Consider the following 21,145-nt stretch of genomic DNA (forward strand, 5'->3'; position numbering starts at 1 on the left):
ACCTAGAAGGCTGAACTTCCCTAAGTAAATTGTTATAACCATTCAGATTCCTAAGTGACTTCAGTGAGCCAGGGCCACCTGCAGACCACGGACACGCATGTGCAATGAGTGAGAATAATTCTTTGCTTTTGAAGTCACTGAGATTTTGAGGTTGTTTGGTATCACAGCATAACTCAGTTTATCCTGACCAGTTCAACCTCTTTCTTTCTGTTTATATTTGGGCTTGTGTGATACCCTCACTGTCAAATTCAGAAAGACATAAAGATTCAAATGGCCACAAAGTAGTGCTCTTCTCCTGGAAAATGTTTCTAATAATTCTATTTGTCCCATGGTTTTCTCTGGTTTCTCTCTTTCATTTCTGATGTCAGTGAAGGTGCTCACAATGAATGTTAGCTAATGATTATTATTTCCATTTTACAAATTAGGAACCTCAGCTTCAAAGAAGGTAAGTAACTTATCCTAGGTCACATAGCTAGTCATGCTTTAACTTTCTTTTCAAATCCAGGGCTGCCTGATTCCAAAGCCTGTGCTTGTTTACCAAACCATCTCCTCTTCTGTTATGTATGTACTAGGTAAAAATCCTTGTTTTTTCTTTTGGTCACTATGACAATTAGCTTATGACTAATTGTCTACAAGACGTCAAGGAGGGCCTAAAGAATAAAAGACAGCTATCAGCTCTAAAATGAATATGTGTTGCTTTATTTCTTCTTTATAGTCTCCATCCCAGTATACTGTATTTCCATTAGAAGTTATATTAATAGGGAAATTCTTGAATGTTCTTGCTTCAAACATCAGCACATACTTGCATTCTCTTACACTGGGAAGGAGGAGAGTGGTAGGAAGAAGTCATCTGGAAGGTAGTTCTGGCTAAGAGTTGGAGGAAAAGGGAAGAAGGAGAGAAAAAAACAGGTTACCAATGGTAAACATAGTGAGAGTCAAAACTTTATGAGCCAAATAGAATTTCCACAGGCCTAATGATCAATGAGAATTATTTGCCAAGCTACTAGGTGCACTGTGCCATAAAAGCGGGCTGGGGTTTCTGGCAAAAATGGTAGGTTTTGTGATTTTATTTTTCCCCTCTTCTGTCTTGCACTATGTTACATCCCAATTGTCTTCCAAAACTAAGCACTTTCATGGTCAATGGAAATTTAGACACGTTAGAGACACAGATTCGCAAACTTTTGCTAAAAAGTCCAGGTCTTTCTAGATATTTGTAGATAGACAAATAGCCTACGATAAAGAATATGCACTCTGTTTAGGCTCATATTCCAGATCCACCACATATTAATCTATGTGATAATCCAAGCTGTTTTGTGTTAAGATTCTCACTTTCCGCACAGAACCACATATTCAGAGCTAGAAAACTTCCTGAGAGTGCAAGGTGATGACTACTGCAAATGTGTAGCAGAAAACTACATAAGTGTAAATAATCAACCTAACCTCCCTTTGCCTCTAACATTTTCTCACAACACTAAAGAGTCCAGGAACCTTCTTTTCTTAATGGTGGCGCCAGTTCAGCCACAATCTGGAAGGTATTGGTTTCATGCAGTACAATGTGGAGGATCAGAATAAAAGGGCAGCATGAGGGAACACGACAGCATGGGTCCTTGTGGTCTATGGATTTAGTTGCTCACACAAGAACCTAGGAGAGGGAAACCCCCGCAAGATTAGTCACTTCATTTTGTGTAACAGAACTAAATTTAGGTTAACAAAGCATTTGCCAACAAAGGAGATGGGAGAATGGCAGCATTCACTTGCTCTGGACTGAATAAACAAATGAGGGATTTGTGGGCTGACTAATGTCCTGGGATAAACCAGGCAGTCAGCCAAATTCTGGGAGTTTTGATGAAAAGACAGCAATTCCACACTTTCCTTCATGGAAAGTGCTCGATGGGAGTATTGATGTCCACAAGGGCAGCCTGAGCCCTCAACTTGCCTTAAAGATTCACACTTATTCAGCCTCCGGGAATTCTCAATGCTTCTGTAATTGAAAACCTAGATCAAGTGATAGAAGTTGAATTCCTTCTTCTTGAGAAGTGTTAGATATATTTGTCATCAATCTCCTTTTAGAAATATATTATCAGCCAGGCGAGGGTGGCTCACGCCTGTAATCCTAGCACTCTGGGAGGCCAAGGCAGAAGAATTGCTTGAGTGCAGTTCAAGACCAGTCTGAGCCAGAGTGAGACCCAGTCTCTACTAAAAATAGAAAAATTAGCCGGGTGTGGTGGTGCACGCCTGTAGTCCTAGCTACTCAGGAGGCTGAGGCAGGGGGATCACTTGAGCCCAGGAGTTGGAGGTTGCAGTGAGCTATCGTGATGCCACTACACTCTACCTGGGGCAACAGAGTGAGACTCTGTCTCAAAAGAAAAAACGTCATATTATCAGTGTCCTTTTTAAAATACTAATTACCCTGAAAATATACAGTTAGGCTACTAAAATGTGACTCTTCCCATTCATTCATTTCATTTCATTTATTAAATGCCTACTGTACTCTAGGGACCAGGTAGGGCCGTGTGGATAAAACAATGACTAAGTCAAACAGAGTTCATTCCCTCAGGAAACCCCCAGGCCAGACTTAATAATTTCAAGGGCACTGAACAAACTAACAAAATGTTTATAACTTTATTTCTTGGTCTGGGGAAACTATTAAAATTTGCAATTTTTTGGTAGGAGAGGCAACAAGTCTTTCAATTAAGGTCACAATATAAGTTTGTAAGGAAGTCAGAAATAAGAATAAGGGATTTCTCTTTACCTGGCCACCAGGGTCCCCTACCATGTTGTGAGGACCACAGCTATCATTTAACCCCAGACTAATGTGGATTTTATTACAAACTTCAGCTAGTGAAATGTTAAGGGCTATTTCACAGGATCTTCACTCACTCAAGAAAAACTTCCCAGCAGCAGCTGGTGCAATCTCCTTTAAAGGTTGCCTTATCTACCCAGGTGAAAACATATATAGTATATGTAGGCTGAAAACAAAAGCCCTGGAGTGTTTCAATATGAGTACAATATAATCTAGAGGGAGAAACTTCGCTGTAATAACTGACATAAAGGAAGCATTTTATAGGTTTCCGCAGAAATCTCCAACCTTCCTTGAAATTTAGGGTCTTCTTTAGTATTTATCTGCACAAAGCTTTCATACTTCCCATATGAAGACCTGATCTTCACGACTTATTAACCCTCCAGAGTAAGTCATGAGTCCAGTAGGAGGAGGCTGCCAAACTGCAAATACAGAGAATTAGTTTTAAGAGGCATTGTATGTATTAATAACTGCCTTAAGAGGGAAATTCAGGTAGATTAGCAGAGATTTTAAGAAAGCCCTTGCAAAAAACCTGTAAACTGTCAAGGAATCTGGAGTTTATTAAATCATCAAATAAATGCTGACTTTAACATATTTATGTGATTCCTGAAAGCATAAATAAAAGTATTACAAAAGCAAGGCTTGGAAAAGGAGCTTACGTCCAGCTTAATTACTATGAAGAGCAGAGAATTGAAAGAAAAAGTTATAGACAAGCTGGAAAAGAGCTCTTCAGGTTTTTAAAATAGGGAAAGAAAATGTGAGATTGGGTTTGGATGATAAGAAGGTAGCAGAAGCCATAAAAAGTCTCTTTCACCCTTGGCTGGGTGTGCCCCTTACAGGAGCAAGATGAAGTGCACAGCCCACAAACCAGAGGAAGGCCTGCACAGGAAGTGGAGAGGAAAATACAGAGCTGTGGACTCTGAAACAGGATAAAGCCAGTCCATGTGAGGTTCAAGAAAACCAAGTGGACGACACGAGCATCCAAGTGTTTCCTAGTGTCATTCACTCAAGACCACATTCGGATTTCAAACACCAAGGAACCACGATGGAAAAGCTGCAAAAACAGAGGCCGTTTTTTAAAACCTGTCTTTGCCGTTTGCTTGTCAGAGACGATCAGACTCCTTGAGCACTGTGCAGGGCACACACTGGGTTCCACTGAGGAGAACTATAATATTTGAAGGGCAGTATCAGATTCCCCAGCAAAATGAGATAAGCAGGTAGACTTGACAAGGAGCATGAACTTGCATAAAGAGCTTCCCCAGACAGTGCCAAAGAATTAGGTGCCAAAACCACCTGAGGTGTTTGTTAGAAAATGGTTACCGCCGCCGATTGTCTTACTAGACTCTTCACCGCCAGAACACTGCTACAGCAGAATCTAGCCAAAGCAATCATTGCTCCCATAGGAAGCATTCACCGGGAGCTCTTGCTAACATCCCTACTGTTTGCAAAGTGGCTAGACAGGGCAGTGACAGCAATTCCTGTCGTCAATTAAGAAGAAATTGCCCAGCAAGATTTTAACTCTTAACTGGATTTCAGCCATGCTGCTTCAAAATACTCCTCTCCTTTGGTTACCTTTCAGCTGGGATTTCTTTGGCAGCCAAGTTATAGTATGTTTCACTTCCACAGTTATCAGCGCAGTACAGAGGATGAAAACTGGGAAGGGGTCAGAACACCCCAGTTCTATCCCTAACCAACTGCAAGGCCTTTGACCAAGCTAGGTTGCTTCTCTGTGTTCCCTTTTCCTTCAATTGTAAAATAAGATGATGTAAAAGCTAGCTCATAGAGTTATAGAGAAAGCCATAGGACAGAAGAGATGAGCTAAATGCTATAGAAGATATGTATGTGTACAGTACATACATATAATTTTTTAATGTTTTCTAACTGTCTAAAAATGAAATGTAGATTTGGCAATTACCTGATTACATGATACGGACAATCTGGATATTTTAGAACAAGAATGCATCCTTTGGTTTGAAGGGAAAAGACATCATATAAATTGTTCAGACTATTTTTCTTCTTCACGTCCTAGTCATGGAGTGCAAACGAGACTGACTTTTATGATAGCTAGGAGGCCGGAGAAAATATTTTGAGGAAAAGAGAATTAATAGCCACTGATCATTAAATGTGTATTATGTGCTGGCCCATTTATGAAGCACTTTACAGACATTATTTTGTGTCCTCTACATTACAATCCTGTGAAATATGTATTATGTAACAACATTGTATGTGATGCCTTAAGTGTATAAACAAACTTATTGTTGGAGCTGAGATTCAAACTCAGGTCTTTCTCAGTTCAGGGTGTTTGATCTTAGTCAGAGCCATACTAGCTCTCTGAAGAAAGTCATGTTTCCCTTCTGCTTCTACCCTAGGCTGTAGCATCTTGCTTTACTGTTAAAAGTTGGCTCCTGTGATCTGGCTGGTGTGTGGGCCAGTCCCTGTGTGGCCCCTTGTGTAAGAGCAGGTGATTACTGAGGGCTGACATAGAGGAAGCAATGTGAGGAAAGAGTCTAAAAGCAGAGGGCAAAAGAAGCTTCATGAGAAAAGCATCTTCGGGACTTATACTCAGTTTCAAAGGACTGCATTTCTTTGGTAAATGCCACAGAGGTTTGTTTTCAGGCAGAACAGGAAGAACTTTTCCTACACTCTCCAGACATTCTGTTTAGACTAAAACTATTCTTTAGATGTGGCGATGAAGTGCTTGGGAACTTTTATTCAATTAGGGTTCATGTCTAAAAGGTTGTTGTTCCCGATCCTCCACCTGTTGCCTCAGATGGTTTCTTTGGCATTAGATACATTCCAAACAGATCTCTCTAGTTTTGTTCTGGAAAGCAGTACTGACTTGGGAAAGGTTTCAAATATGCTCAACCATAATGCTTAAACCTTAAGAGTCACATAGCATATTAGCCTAGTCATTAGATATTATTTAGAAACACCACTAGAAAAGATTTAAATGATAAAATTTTATAATTGAGATTAGTACTAATAGGTGATTAGCTAATGTTTGTTAAGCCCTTACAGAATGACAAGCAGGGTGCTACACCTCTCATATGAATTATTCCTTTTCAATGTTATAATATCTCTATGAGATAATTCCTATTGTGTTTTCCATTTTCAAATTAGAAGACTAAGTTAGTCATCAAATAGTTCTTATTGTCAAAATAGCCAACAAAAGGACAAAGTAGAGTAGACCTAAGGCAAAAGTCATGGAAAATTTTTATATATCCACCCTCTTTAGCCTCCCCACTTCTTCAGTGTTCTCTCTCCCAAATATCTTATTCTATCACCCAGGGTGGTTCCAAATTCTGTTCATTTGACTTACTTCCCCTCTGACATGGATTGGTGACTCCTTATATCTCACGCAATTATCAAAAAGAAAAAGAAAGACCTTAAAAGAAGGAATTAAAGATATTTAACTTAAAAGGACCTAAGAATGAGCTATAACTCCAAGAAAAGTGTATATGCAAATGTTTAAAATTGACTGCAAAACACAAAAATCTAATGGAAAGCCTTAACTACCAAACTAACCTCATGAACAGACTATTCCACGCAATTCAGTGGAAATTTATTCCACTGGAATTATGGGAAAGAGAAAGTGAGATTTTGTTGAGAAAGGCAGGATCAGGAGAGAGAGGTCAGCATGACGAGGAGCTCTGGCCAGTATGAGCACTTTGGCTGGCTCTCTCTAGAGCCTCCCCTAGTTGAGAGGTTTCATACCAGCATCAACCCTAGAGACATACACTGCTGCTGCTGACTGCCTGGGCAGTGGGATCAGGACAGAAGGACATTTACAGAATGACAGTGACAAGCTAGTTGTTGACAAAATTCAGTTCTAAAATATACTCGATTACTTAAGTCATCCTTAGGGTTTCCAACTCAATGTTTTCTCATCCAGTGTCTAGCCACAGTTGGATTGCAAAATCTCCTTAAAGAGAAGATATTTAGGAAAGAGTTAGATAGTTCTATATTCTTTGTTATTAATTCGCTGTTTCACTATATGTATAACATATTCACACAATGATGTAAGGAATTTTGTACGGCAATATGAACTTGAGCTATAAGAATCACAATAATACCATATGAAAAAGATACCTGCACTTGTATGTTTACTGCAGCACTATTCACAATAGCAAAGATATGGAATCAATCTAAAAGTTCATCAGTGGATGACTGGATAAAGAAAATGTGACATACATACCATGGAATACTACTCAGCCATAAAAAAGAATGGCATCATGTCTTTTGTAGCAACACAGATGGAACTGGAGGCCATCATCTTAAGTCAAATAGCTCAGAAACAGAAAGTCAAAGATTACACGTTCCCACTTAAATAATGTGTACACATGGACACTGAGAATGGAATAATAGACACTGGAGACTCAGAAGGGCTGGAGGGGGGTGTGGAATGAGAAATTACCTAATGGGCTTTATATTCACTAATCGGGTGATGGTTACACAAAAAACCCAGACTTCACCACTACACAATATATCCAGGTAACAAAACTGCACTTATACCCCATAAATCTATAAAAAATAATAAAAAAGAAAAGAAACAAAAAATTATCATAGTAATCATAATGTATTTTAGCATTTGTAATGTAGTATAGTGTTATAGATTACTTACTTCATACTCTTTGCTTGATGAATCTATTAGAAGTGCTAAATTCTTCAGCTCACTAGTTCTTGGAAGCATGGAGTTGCCAACAGTAGTGAAAGGGGTACAATGCCCAGGCTGAAATTAAATCCCAGAGATAACTGCTTCTTTCTCACCAGTTTACCAGCATCTAGTCTTTCCCTCTAAAACTTGTAAGGATGAGATATTTATATCAGCATATAAATGGATGCAAAGAATCAGTGTCTCCTTTATAGATGTTGCTGCAACAATATACATATACATAGCTTTGGAGCTTGGGAAAAACTATTGGGTACAGAAAAAATAAAGAAAATAGAGGAAAAGGAAAAGGGAGAGTAAGAAGAACAGAGCAGAGCTTGGGCAAAGACAGGAGATGAAAAGACTCCATTTGTTTTGTGTTTATTGGTGTGATGAATTTACCTGCATTACATGATTACATGTTTATTATAACTCTGGAAATAATGTAGACCACCTCTATTTTTCAGAAAAATAAACAAGGGATCAAAGAAATGAAGCAGGCTATATTACTAAAAAGTGTCGATCACAGGATATGATCCTAGATCTCTGTGATTTTAAAAATCCCTATTCTCTTTCATTGTATCTCATTACCTCTCTCTTCAAGGGAATGCTCCTTTGATGTGTGTTTTTCAGTTCTGTAAGCACAGATAACATATCTGGTGGCAAACAAAACAAAACAAAACAAAAAACAGAAGTTTTTTATTTGATCTCTGCCGTTGAATCAGAATGAGGCTCATTCTTCTCATCCAAAGGAAGACTAGATGTAGGAGAAAGAAGAGGCAGATGTTAATCTTGTGATTTGGCTAGGAAATAAACATAGCAGATATTTCCTAATCCCTCGTCATAGACCCTTTTATCACCTTGGCTAGTGTGTGGAGCAGAGAGATTGAATGTCATATACCCATACTCAATAAATAGAATGCAATAATTCCACCTTTCAATTCTCGTACAGATGTCTGGTTTAAAACCTCTGTACCACATCTTTCTGCCTTTTTCCTCTCTTGAAGCAGCTATCTATACACAGTCAAGTCTCTATAACAGCCTTAGCAGTTTCTTAGGGGACAGGTGGGAAGCTCAATGGTTAAGTACACGGGTTCAAATTCTGGTTTCACCGTTGATGTGGCCTTGGAAAAGCAAATTATTTTACTTTTCTTTCTGTGGTTTCTCAATATCTAAAATGATGATTTATTATTATAACTTATTTCATGGAGTTGCTGTTAAAATCAAACAAAACGATATGCATAAAGTTCCTAGCATAGTGCCTAAAACAATGGAAGTCAGTGTGTCTTTCTTGAATTATTGCTATGATCTAGCTGATAAACTGTCAAGTAGACAAATTACAGTACTTTGACATAGCTTTAAGGTCTAGGGAATCATTCTGATGGCTTCCAGTTGCTATAGGGAAGTTTAGTTGGAGGAAAAGAAGCTGTTCAAAGAAGATGAGAGGTTTTTCAAAAAATCTGAGCTATTCAGGTTGTCCTGAATTTTGTTCTTATGTTCTAAGTCCAGTGCAAACAAAACTGCTACCTATTTGATGTTTAATATCTAAAATAGCCAATGAACTTGTTTTAGATCCAATTTGTAATATGTAGCATGATATTATTGTATGTATATATAAAATATTGTTTAATGAATGTGCATGCTGATTTATGAGCATTTAAAGAGCTTGGGTCACAATCTTGAGCAATTTACATCATAGTAGAATCTTAGAGTAATACATCTTCACTTTTATAACATATTGCTAAGTCTATACGGTTTATCTAACACCAAGTTTTTGGTAAAGAATACAACCCCCAAGGATAACTTTAGACTTTTTATTCTCTTTTTTGTTTTTAAAGATGGGGTCTCGCTATGTTGTGCAGCCTGGCCTTGAACTCCTTGGCTCAAGCAATCCTTCTGCCTCAGCCTGCCAAATAGCTGGGACTACAGGCATGCACCACCATGCCTGACTAACTTTAGACTTTACATGATCTACTTTTTGACCTGCATTGCGGCAAAAAGCATGGGCAGCCTATGTATTCCCCCACTTCCCCCAGCAGCACCACGACTACCACCAATACCCAACAATTACTATTCCCCCAACCTATTCTGTTTCCTAAGCAATGATGGTTGAAAAAACTTGACTAATTTAGTGAAGCTAAGCTATTCGTACATTTTCTGAGATAATATCGTACATTATCATTAATAATAAATGCCTGTGCCAAAAAGCAAGTTATAAGGATTATAGTGATGGTACTCTGGATAAGACTACCAGAGAATTCCATCCCATTTCCACCACCAATTAGCAGTGTGAAGTTGAGTCAAGTAATTTCTCTATGTTTCAATTTCTACATCTACAAAATCTAAACAAATTCAAAACAAAGGCTATATCAGTAGATTAGATTAGATATCGTGGTTAGTGTTAAATGTCTTATGTATAAGAAGCTCTCAACAGAGAGCACCTAGTCTATGCTAGAACACAAGCAATTAATTTCTACCTTAAAATCCTACTCATATTTCCCCTTGTCCTATTTTGAAAAAAATTTACCTATTTTTCCTTTTTACTCTTATTCCTACTGTATTGTGTTTGTAAAACCAAATCCTTTGTGGAAGGAGACTAGATATTAAGAAAAATACACACATACTCAAATAAAAGAAAAATATTCTCCTCAAACAAAAAAAAAGTTCTAAAATAAGTATTGATCTTATGAAATGTATTTCTGGTGAAAACGGATCATTTAGCACTTTCTAACTTGAATACAGAGTGGTGTCCCTGTTCTCAGGACAGGATCAGGAATCCTAGGAAACATACTCAGGCACTCTTTGCCTTCAAACCTCTTTTCCCAGCCAAGATGAAAAATGTGGGTTAAACATTTCCTCTCTAACTGACTCATTTGGCAGAAAAAGAAGTCCAGATGCCAAGAGGAATAGAAAAAAACTGGTGGGGAAAGAGACACAGGAAGGAGGGGGAGGTAAGAGAAGCATGTCATATTTCATCAAGCTATAAAAAACCAATCCGGAGGATTAAAAGGAGGATGTATTGGCCTTCATAGGTAAAAACCAGGCTCTTAAAAGATAACACTTCTTAAAGTGAGCTTCACACCAAACAGTATTAATAACTAATATTTTTTACAAAATATAATTCAATTATTTACAGGATAATAAGAAAAAATCTATATCAACTTATACAGGAAAGCCAAGAGTGAAACTTCCAAAGCATTCACACTCAAGTATACTAACAGATCCCAAGCTACACTTTCATCAGATTACTGGGAAAAATAATCAGAGTAATTGTCTGATAATTTAATTATAGAAAGTACTTAGCACATTTTAATCTTCTTCTAAGCATTTTACAATCTTTAGCTAATTTTTTCCATAATAATTGCTAAAGATAAATTCATTATCTCCTACAGCTCTTCTCATTTATGTAAATGTCCAATGAAAATATTTAATCAACATAATATAGACACTTTTAGATTTGTCATCTTTCTTATTTTGACCATTCTGAAATATATTGTCTATGCCAAGAATACGTAAAAGTGACAAGGGATAGACTATAGTTCCAGTTGTCTAAGTCTTTATTACTCACCAAAGTATCTCTCAAATACACTGTCTTTAGCACTTTTATAGGGAAGGTGAATAATGGATGCTAAATGAGGCTTAAGGATCTGGAAAGTCCATGCCAACTAAGAATTAAAAGGTAGGTTTATGGGTTATATTATATCATTTAGTTAGTCAAAAAGCAATTATTCAGCATCAACTAAGTATAAGACATTGCCAAGAATGTAGGGTGAAAAACAAATGAAGCTTGGTTGTACTTGGAGTTCCCCATATACTGGAAGTGATACTCAGGTACATAAATAAAAACAAGTGCATGTCACAAACCTCATGACAGAGACACCAATTATAGAAACACAGGAAAACTTTTCTTAATTATTGCTAGGCTTCAATTTTTTTCCTCTGTAAAGTGAGGAAGCTGTCGTAGGTCCTTCAGTTCCCTTCTAACGCTAATATTTTATGATAATGTTTATAAAATATTTATTTCACCATTTTCTTAGCAGAGAGCTGGAAGATTTTCACCCTTAATAAGTTAGGCACTTGTGCCAGACAATGCAACGGCTTTTGAGCAAATACCTTGGCTCAAGGGGACAAAGATATTCTCACTGATTAGTAACTGTGGAAACAGAAAATTATTTGCTTAAAAAAAAAGAAAAGAAAATGTATTTTCATCTGATTTCTCGTGCTTGATCCTGGTAAAAGAAGATTCAGTATTCCTGGAATGGTTGCAATTGGCACTAACATCATTTTTCTTGGATTATTATATTGTTTGACTAACAGTATATATGATGTTGAAATGTTAATCTGCCACCATCATACTCCAATTTTTATAAAATAATCAGGTGTGAAATTTCAGCTAACTAAAGAACAATACTAAAACCTATCATGTGTTAGTTATAGCTGCCCCAGCAAAATGAAGTTTTACTTCCACTGTCCTTTCTTTCCTGTCCTTTTGCCTCATATTCCTGTGATATGCATGCCTGTGAGAGTTGTGAAGATAAGATAAAGTTAAATGACACATGTAAGGTCCTCAATAACTAATAGCTCTCTTGCCATTACTATAGTGTCATTATTTCTGCATTTATTTTCTTCTGCCATTCCTCACTCTCAAAGGGGGGTTCTTACAGGTAGAGCTTCCCAAGGTATGATATGTATAGTACTGAGGGCAAGATTTGGGATATATACAGACAAAAAAACATATATTTAATTTATTAGTCATATATTTAAATATTAAATTGTATCTGAAAATTTTATAACTAGCACATCAACCTAGTGATTTAACAAATATTGTTATTATTAGACAAATTTAATTAAGGTAAAGATAGCATATTTTCAGAAAGATAACAGTACAGGTGTTACGCGAATAGCAAAAATCATGAAGATGGTACATGAATAACTGAAGATTGGGAAACAATGAAATAAAGCATAAAAACCTGCTTTCACAACCTAAGGAGTGGGGAAGTAGTGTGACATTTTGAAAGAGGCAAATTTCTCACCTACTAGATTATAAATTCCTTGAGGGCAAACACAGTCTCCACCTAGGTCAATATATTAATATGTGCCCAACAATGGAAACCTGCATAGATCTGAGGAAAATCAAAATAGCATGTGTGTGTGTGTGTGTGTGTGTGTGTGTGTGTGTGTATGTGTTTGTGAATAGTTTTTGATGGAGAAGAAATACCTTATAAATGCAGTAAAAGTGAAAAAGCCTTAAACTATAATTCATACTTTATTCAACATCATAGATTTCTTACTGTAGAGAAAAATCTATGAGAATGAGACAGGTTTTATCAGTGCTTAAAATTCATGGAGAAGAAAACCTCTCAAATTACTAATAAATGTGGGAAAATTTTAGCCAATCACTCTCATAACATCAGAAAAGTTTAAGCACCTAGTAGCACTCAATACATTTTTGTTAAATTAGTAATTGATATGGATATTATTCCTAGAAATAAACCAAAGCTTCATAACCAAATAAAATATAGACCTGATATCCCCTTACAATTCTAGCAGTGGGGAAGAGGAGCTAAAAATAAAAACAAACAGATGGAATTACAATTCCTGTATAGACAGTGTTACAGCAGTGTTACAGTGACAGCCTATTAATAGGAATGTCATAAAACTTGTGACTAGATTTTCAAAACATGGTACTTTTCATGGCTGTGGCAACACATAACTCAGTCATGTACATTAATTGACGAGGAGAATTTAAGCATAGTCGTTCCTGTATGATTGTGTGACGAAAGAATTCAAGTTGCCCAATATATGTAGCCTAAACTTTTGTACCCCCACAATATGCTGAAATAAGAAAAAAAAGAAAAAAAGAATATAGTGGGAAGTGCAATTCATTGTACAACATCTGCTATAAAAAGGCTAGCCTCCAGGTCTTAAACTGATGCTAGCTGGTGTAACTTTGTTAATGAGTGAATTCAGAGTTGGTTTAATGAGTTAGTGATGGAGGGATAGCTCGTTATCATCATGAGTGTAACTTGCTGCTGCATCTTTACAAAATAATAAAAAGGAACTAGCTAAAAAAAAAAAAAAGAGAGACTTTTGCAGAAGCAAAAGGGCTTTCTGAGAAGTAAATTCAATAATATCTGTTTTGCTTTTTTAACATAATAAGGCCAAGATTAGTATTATGATCAATTTTTTTTTTTATCTTACTACTGAGTCTGAGAACTTGGGAGACAACAATCTGAAGATGCCCAAAGACGCTATGAATAGAGACCCCCTGGAGAGGCGCTTCCATAGTGCCTCAGTGGTGGCCCTGGGGCAAGGTGAAGTCTGGGTACTTACAACCTCACAGTGAAACAGACAAACTGTCTGCATGCATTCATTAATTTTATGTGTTGAAATGCATAAATACATTTCTATGCCATCCCCTTGTAAAGAGCATTTGTGCACTGTCTGCTTTTCAAAGACAGAAATAGTAAGAATTAGAACTACTGAGCTCTGTGAATTGTAACATTTTCCAATGAGTACTATAGTTATTTGTTTATAGGCCCTTGAAGTCAGGAAGTGTCTAGTTCACTATTATATTTCTAATCCCTGGGTCAGTGCCTGAAACGTTGTTGGTATTTGATAAATATTTGTTGAATGAATTAATGAATTTTTGAATAAATATTTCAGCCCCTAAGGACTTGGTAGAAGAAGGGGTTTGAGAAAGGAAATAAGAAAGAGAATTTCTGAAACCCAAAGTCAGGCCGTTTATTTCATGGCCTCTTCTGTCTACCAAGCCCAGCAATGAATGAGCCAGCAGTGATCTCACCTGCAGAACCTGCTGGGCTAGTCCATCAACAAGTGAGGTGAGTCTGTCAACTTATATAAAACACAGTAAACTTGGCTAATAGATTCCCAGCACGGTGTGACTGCTTTCTCCATCCAAACCTGCCCTGGTAAGCTACATCTAATTATTCACCATGGAATTAGGCCAATTATACTGAGATTATGGTATGTTGGGAAATATGAAGTTTACCTGCCCACAAATAAAAGCACAAGGATCAGAGCCACTCCCTATTGCTTCTGAGTGATTTCTAAATTTTTTTCAAAACGAAAACAGTTGCTCTGGAGTTTGTGAGTTTTCTTCTCAAACAGAAGGAAATGCAAGTCAAATTGATTCAGTTTTTTAGTGTAAAGTGTCTTCAAAGGTATTTATTAAAATAATTTAAGTTTATAGCAAAATAATATCTAGAATCTAAATAAAATACAGCCCACTTTATTAATCATCAAAAAATATGTTCAGGCAGGGAAGGTGGCTCACACCTGTAATCCTAGCACTTTGGGAGGCCAAGGCAGGAGGATCGCTTAAGGCCAGGAGTTTGAGACCAGCCTGAGCAAGAGCGAGACCCTGTCTCTACAAAAAATGAAAAGAATTAGCTAGGTATAGTAGCAAACACCTGTAGTCCCAGCTATTCGGGAGGCTGAGGCAGAAGGATAGCTTGAGTCCCAGAGTTCAAGGCTGCAGTGAGCTATGATGAGGCCACTGCACTTCAGCCTGGGCAACAGAGCAACACTCTGTCTCAAAAAAAAAAAAAAAACAAGGTAGGTGCCAATAAAGATACAAAATAAATAAGATATGGTTTCTAGTGATTTTTCAGTCAGATATCAAATAAGGAAGTCCAAAGCCCTAAGAAAGTGTTACTTTTCATCTTTCTGCAATAGATTCAGAGAAGTTAACTCTTTACATTACAGTTGGAGGTCACCATGAACATTATCATATGTTCATGTAGTAGAACTACACAAAGTTTAATGTTCCCTTTTAAGCAAATTTTCCCAGTAAACAAAAATTGTCTTGGGGTTATTATGTTTGTGTGATATCATCAAGAAGCTTTCTGGATGAAGTGGGGCACAATCCTAGGGTTTAACTGGAGTTTTCTTCACTCAGAATAGCGACTCTGAGTGAAGTAGTGGCTCATAGTAGGATCTCAACAGCTAGACAATTTCCACAGCGCATTTCGTTTCTGCTCACCTTATACACGACTCTTAAAGATCACATCTATTGAAGAGGTTCAGGCACATGTGCAGCATTTGCTCTCCTCATCACCTCAGATTGTCTTTAATTTTCTCTCTTTTCTTTTCCTCCCAACATATCTCTTTTCTCTGTTGCATCGAAGGACACCACTTTGCAACATAACTTCTCTTTATGCCATCCATCAACCTCTCTGGTGCATTTGCTTTCTGTTTTCATGGGAATTTTTGCTTTGGTAGTGATTTAGTGAAAGAGAGGGAGTGGTATGAAACCACAGGAGTGATTAAGAAAAATCAGAGAAATCAAAGCTGAGTCTACAGGCAGTGAGAAATGACCGAAAGAATGCTGGATTGAAATCAGAAAACCTGGAGGTCCATTCTGACGCCAAAGCTTACCTTGTGGCCTGGTGTCAGGGAATATCTTGAGTATTTAAGTTTTCTGCTTGACCACTGATTGTGTCTACCTGCGAGAAACATTGATAAGATCAAATCAGTGTGCACAAGAGATTTGTGTTGCATTAGTTTATAAATTGTATATCTCAGTATTCATGTGATTGCAGTGGTTGACAATAGACACCCAGCTGCAAAGGAGACATTCACATACACCCACTGTCTCCAGCTTTCTGTTTACTCTTGCCTGAACTGGACTAACTCAGGGATATTAGGGATTTCACTTACCAGAACACAGAATCCACACATAAGAACAATCCTGCCATTTCTAGTGTGCCCTGCATAGTTGCTTGGCTTCATAAAACTTCTCCCAGCCTGTTTTATTGACAGTCTGATGTTGGCCGTGATCTCCTTCTCAACCCAAAATCACCACCCACATCTCCAGCTGTTGTCTGGTTGTCTGTGAACATCTGGATTGGACTAGAATTGAGTGGAGTGAGTATACTTTGGAGTCAGATTGACTTGGGTTCAAACACTGGCACTATAGTGAAATTTCTGTGACACCTTGAACTTGTCATTTAATTTCTCTGAGGCCTCATTTCCAAATTTATATTGAGAAGGCACTAGTATCTACAGTATAGGATGCTAATGAGGAATATGATAGATGACACATGATCATAGAATCTTGGCTGATCATTACAGTTAGAATGGTATATTAGTTTGCTAGGGCTGCTGTACAAAGTACCACAAACTGAGAGGCTTAAAAACAGAAGTTTATTGTCTCACAGTCCCCGAGTGTACAAGTCTGAGATGGAGGAGTTGGCAGGGCCATGCTCTCCCTCAAGGCTCTAGGGAAAGATCTACTGAAGATCTCTCCCCTAGCTTCTGGTAATTTCATGGCTTATGGTAGCATAACTCCAACCTTCAGATAGAGTTTTTCCTGTGCATGTCTCTATGGCCAAAATTCTCCTTTTTATAAGGACACCAGTCATATTGGATTAGGGGCTAATTCTACTCCAGTAAGACCTCATCTTAACTAATTATATCTGCAAGAACTATATTTCCAAATAAGGTCACATTCTGAGGTAATAAGAGTTTGGACTTCAACATGTGAATTTTGAGGGGACATGTTTGGCCCATAACAAATGAAGTGGGAAAATTTTGAGGGCCTGAAGATTTGGTAAAGTTCATTCAGGAGCTAAGAGGTCAGAAAAACCATGCAGTGTGCCATACCTAATCGTTAACTCACCTCTTTCTACAGTCTGGTTTTTTAAGAGACTATATGAATTACCCAAATATCTACCATAACCTCCCATTCCACTTTGATTGTGGTAACCTATATTTCCTCATTCAAAAAATGTAGAAAATAGTGCTGGCCTCTAGCCCCTAGAAACTTGGTGTAATCAAAAGATTACACCAACACTACCATTCACATTAATGTTAAAATACAAATTAAACAAATGTTGTGCAATTAAGATACAGCCAAAACAGTGACAGAATATTGGTAAATATGGAGAGTTGACTCTTGTTGCCACATGAAGGTAAATAGGACAAGAGCCAAAAGAAAAATCATACTAGTTTCATAATGGCAAGCCTCCTGAAGGGATTTGAGGTGGTCCTTTCAGGGAGAGAACATGGGAAGCTCAGAGGAGGTTAAACTGCTAAGATGACCTGGCCTTCTCTGAGTGAGATATTAATGATTCTAGTTCCACTGAGTAACAAAGTCTAAAGCTTTAGATCCCCTTTTAATGATACTTAGCCTTGGAAAATTATGTGTGGTTTTAAGTTTTGTTATTTTAAATATTGTTGATGCATTGTTTCCTAGAATCATTTGGCAAAAAAATGTCTAAATTTAATTGAGAATAAATATTGATAAGGGAAAGAATCCATGTCATTATTGGAAATTTTCTCAGACGAATGAATGTCAGCATTTCTTTCCAGAGTAAGTTCCACTCCAAAATGTTCAAGTCAGCCATAAAATCACTATTTCTCAAATACTTACTATGCATAAACTGTGCCAGATACTGCTTGTAATACAAAAAGAGGGAAATAATTTTTTAACTTTAAAAATAACTGAAATATAATAAATGGTTCAAAAATATATATATATATATTGTCTTTACCAAATGGTGGATTTATTCGAGAAATTATCTCTGTCACATTTTTAATGACAGAATTGTTGGCCTCCACCACTAATCCATTATCTTGTGAGTTCCTTGATAGAAGGAATTATATCTTGTCCATATCCAATTTGTTTCTTAAAGATCAAAGAAGAAAAATTAAAGAGACAGGATGAATAAAAAAGAATAGTTTTATTATAGCCCAAGAGGTAAAAGTAGTCTCTATGCCAAATATGGATATTTAGAATTATCCAGATATTTGGGTTATACTCTCTTAAAAATAAAAGATTTTAAAGAGAGGCAGCTGAGGAATTAAAGTAAGATATACTTTGTGGTTTCTTCGAGCTCATAGCTCTTGAACAGATTTATCCAACCTGCACTAGCACAATAATTAAGCCTAGTAGATAGTTAATCATTTTTTGAATAATTAAATGAGTAAATAATTAAATGAAAGAATGAATTAATGAATTCTACTAAAGTAACTTGGAGAAAAGTTGAATTTCACATTTCTCCTCTAGGTGGCAAACTCATACTTCCTACAGTGTATTGAATTTCCTGTCTCCTTGAGAATTGACACACAAAAATTGCACTAAAGAAAATCCATAGTTTTATGTCTGTTATAGTGTAGAAGTAAGCAACTATAACAACATTTCCTCCCAAAAATGCTCCCTTTATTTTTGCATCTTTAAGCTTTTTGTCAAGAAAATTGTTTATAGAAAGTCATTATGAAATATGATTGGGTAAGTACTACAAAGAAATAGAATTGTGCAAGAGACTTTTCAAAGCACTTGTGCAAGACTGCTTCAAGTACTTTCAGTTTTTCACGGCCTACTCTTAGGAAAATAGTGTTTTGCCCAAAGTTCATTATTATGCTCCTAGGGTGTTCATTTTTCCCTAAATATGAAAAAAAATTCTACTATGCATTTTTTAAATTATTTATTTATTTAAACTAAGCCCCAGGTATATTTTTTCCAGATTCGTTGTGATAGCAACAGATAAAATTGAATAAGAGTTGAATATATTTTGAATTGAATATAGAACAATCAAATGAGATAAATTATTCCAAATACTTTGCTTTAATTTCCCTTCAAACCAGGAGATAAGTTCCCTGAATGATTTAAATAATGCCCCCCAATCTCCACTTCCCTTTGTGGTGACATAGTCTACATTTTCTTATACAGGAAATACGACTGGAAAATGTCTTGAAGTGTCATGAAAGCTGAAGAGCAAAGCTAAAATTAATCTAAGAGCACACCAAACAGGAACAGCAAGAATTGAAGATGTCTGTCCTGTTTCCAAAAGTAAGGGAAGGAGATAAGTAAAAAGAACAATGACATGTTGTAGCCCAAGAGCTAAAATTAAATGCATGTAAACAATTCTTGTTGAAACTAGAAGCCAACGTAGATTACGCAAACCAGGTAGAGTCCTGCCAAAACATGCCAGGATGAGAGTCACCAGCACTGAGGCATGGCTAGTGATGGAGGTGAAGTTCACACAGGAAAACCACAAAGGATTCTGAACTTGCGTGGCAGCTACTAAATTCTACTACTCAACAAATGTACCTAAAGTACTGTATAATATATACCTAAATCCCATATTTCTTCTTTATCCCACCCAAAAAGCTGAAAGTAAATTGTTCAGACACAGGAATCCAAATTAGAATTTCTAGCTTACGTACAATTATTTCCCTAACACACATTTCTTGAGCAACCCCTCTAGGCCAGGCCCTGTACTAGAAGCACTGAATAATACCAAGAAGAGTAAGGCATGGCCCCTGCCCTTAAAAGAGTGAGGAAACCAGACATGCACACAAATAATTACATGCAAGTAATAAAAGGGGGGGGGGAGGCACAAAGCCAAATTGGTACACTGCTGTGAGGGTGTGGAGGAGCCACCTTTCAATCCCATCCCACAGTTGGATTACTGGCAACTTGTTCAACCAGAATCCAACCATGGTATTGATTTTTGCTGGATTTCAAATCAAACCTACACAACTGGATCTCTAATGCAGGTGAGCCATGAAAATAGACACTGAGGTATATATGAACATCTATAATACCTCTCCAGAGGTATTTTAGGCTGTTTCAAAAGATCATTCTCAAAGGTATGCATGAATCCAGAGGAGTTACAGTAAAAAACACAACCCTTTGGGTGCAGTGGCTCATGCCTATAATCCTAGCACTCTGGGAGGCTAAGGTGGGAAGACTGCTTGAGCTCAGGAGTTGGAGACCAGCATGGGCAAGCGCGAGACCCTGACTCTAATAAAAATAGAAAAATTAGCTGGGCGCCATGGCACGCACCTGTAATCCCAGCTACTCGGGAGGCTGAGGCAAGAGGATCACTTGAGCCCAGGAGTTTGAGGTTGCTATGAGCTGTGATGATGCCACTGCACTCTACCCCAGACAACAGAGTGAGAATCTGTCTCAAAAAAAAAAAAAAAAGAAAGAAAGAAAGAAAGAAAGAGAAAGAAAGAAAGAAAGGAAGAAAGAAAACATCACTCATTAAAAGGACACATGACTCCTAACTTTGTCATGATGAGGCAACTATTATACAAACTCTTTTAAGTAAACTAAGAAACAAACTAAATATGCATTAAATTATAGAATATCTCATAATTTTAAAAGAATGAGGTAGCTCTAGCATAGAAACATCTCCACATGCATGTAAATGGGAAAAAAGATAGCCAAGAAGAAACAATGTAGGCTATAGATTAACCTTGTTATTTGATGCAACTTAAAACACTATTATGTCTCCAGAATTATAATGATTTAAAGTGAATATTTTATTATTTTGGGGGGTGCTTGGATTGGCTATTTTACTTACCAAAAAAAAAATTTTGTCCTGTAGTATTATCCAAATGTGCAGTGTGTGAAGACTTTTAATGTTATCCCTAAGTATTATTGACTGTTTTAGGCTTTTTCTCAGTAGCCTCTTTGCATTATCTTCATGTCTTAAAGCCTTCAATCTAATTAGCCCTTGCACACTATAATTTCAATACAAAAAGAGAAAAGTGAATTTTGACCCAACTTTTGTTATTAAATGACTTTCCTGCCTCACACCAGCCCAAGGCAGGTCTGTTATCATATTTGTCTTTACTCTTCATTATAAGAAAGGAGAGAGAGGGAAAAAGAAGAGTGGGGAAGGGGCTCAAGAAGACAGAGGAGAAAGGACTGACCCTCCCCT

General features: G+C 37.1%; 2 long non-coding RNA genes across 2 annotated transcripts in view; both read right to left on the reverse strand.

Moving 5' to 3' along the window:
- Positions 1-698: 698 nt before the first annotated feature.
- Positions 699-8,069, reverse strand: LOC123646046. The gene is made up of 3 exons (XR_006737773.1): positions 8,040-8,069; positions 7,422-7,552; positions 699-867 (listed from the first exon to the last, which is right to left on the reverse strand). It is a non-coding gene; the product is annotated as an uncharacterized LOC123646046 (long non-coding RNA).
- Positions 8,065-21,145, reverse strand: part of LOC123646045 — a 45,023-nt gene continuing 31,942 nt past the window's right edge. Inside the window, exons 4-5 of the long non-coding RNA XR_006737772.1 lie at positions 15,849-15,916; positions 8,065-8,205 (exon numbers count right to left, since the gene is read on the reverse strand). This is a non-coding gene — a long non-coding RNA (uncharacterized LOC123646045). The remainder of the gene's footprint in view (positions 8,206-15,848; positions 15,917-21,145) is intronic.

Source organism: Lemur catta, chromosome 10, assembly GCF_020740605.2.
Source record: "Lemur catta isolate mLemCat1 chromosome 10, mLemCat1.pri, whole genome shotgun sequence".
Lineage (NCBI taxonomy): Eukaryota > Metazoa > Chordata > Mammalia > Primates > Lemuridae > Lemur > Lemur catta.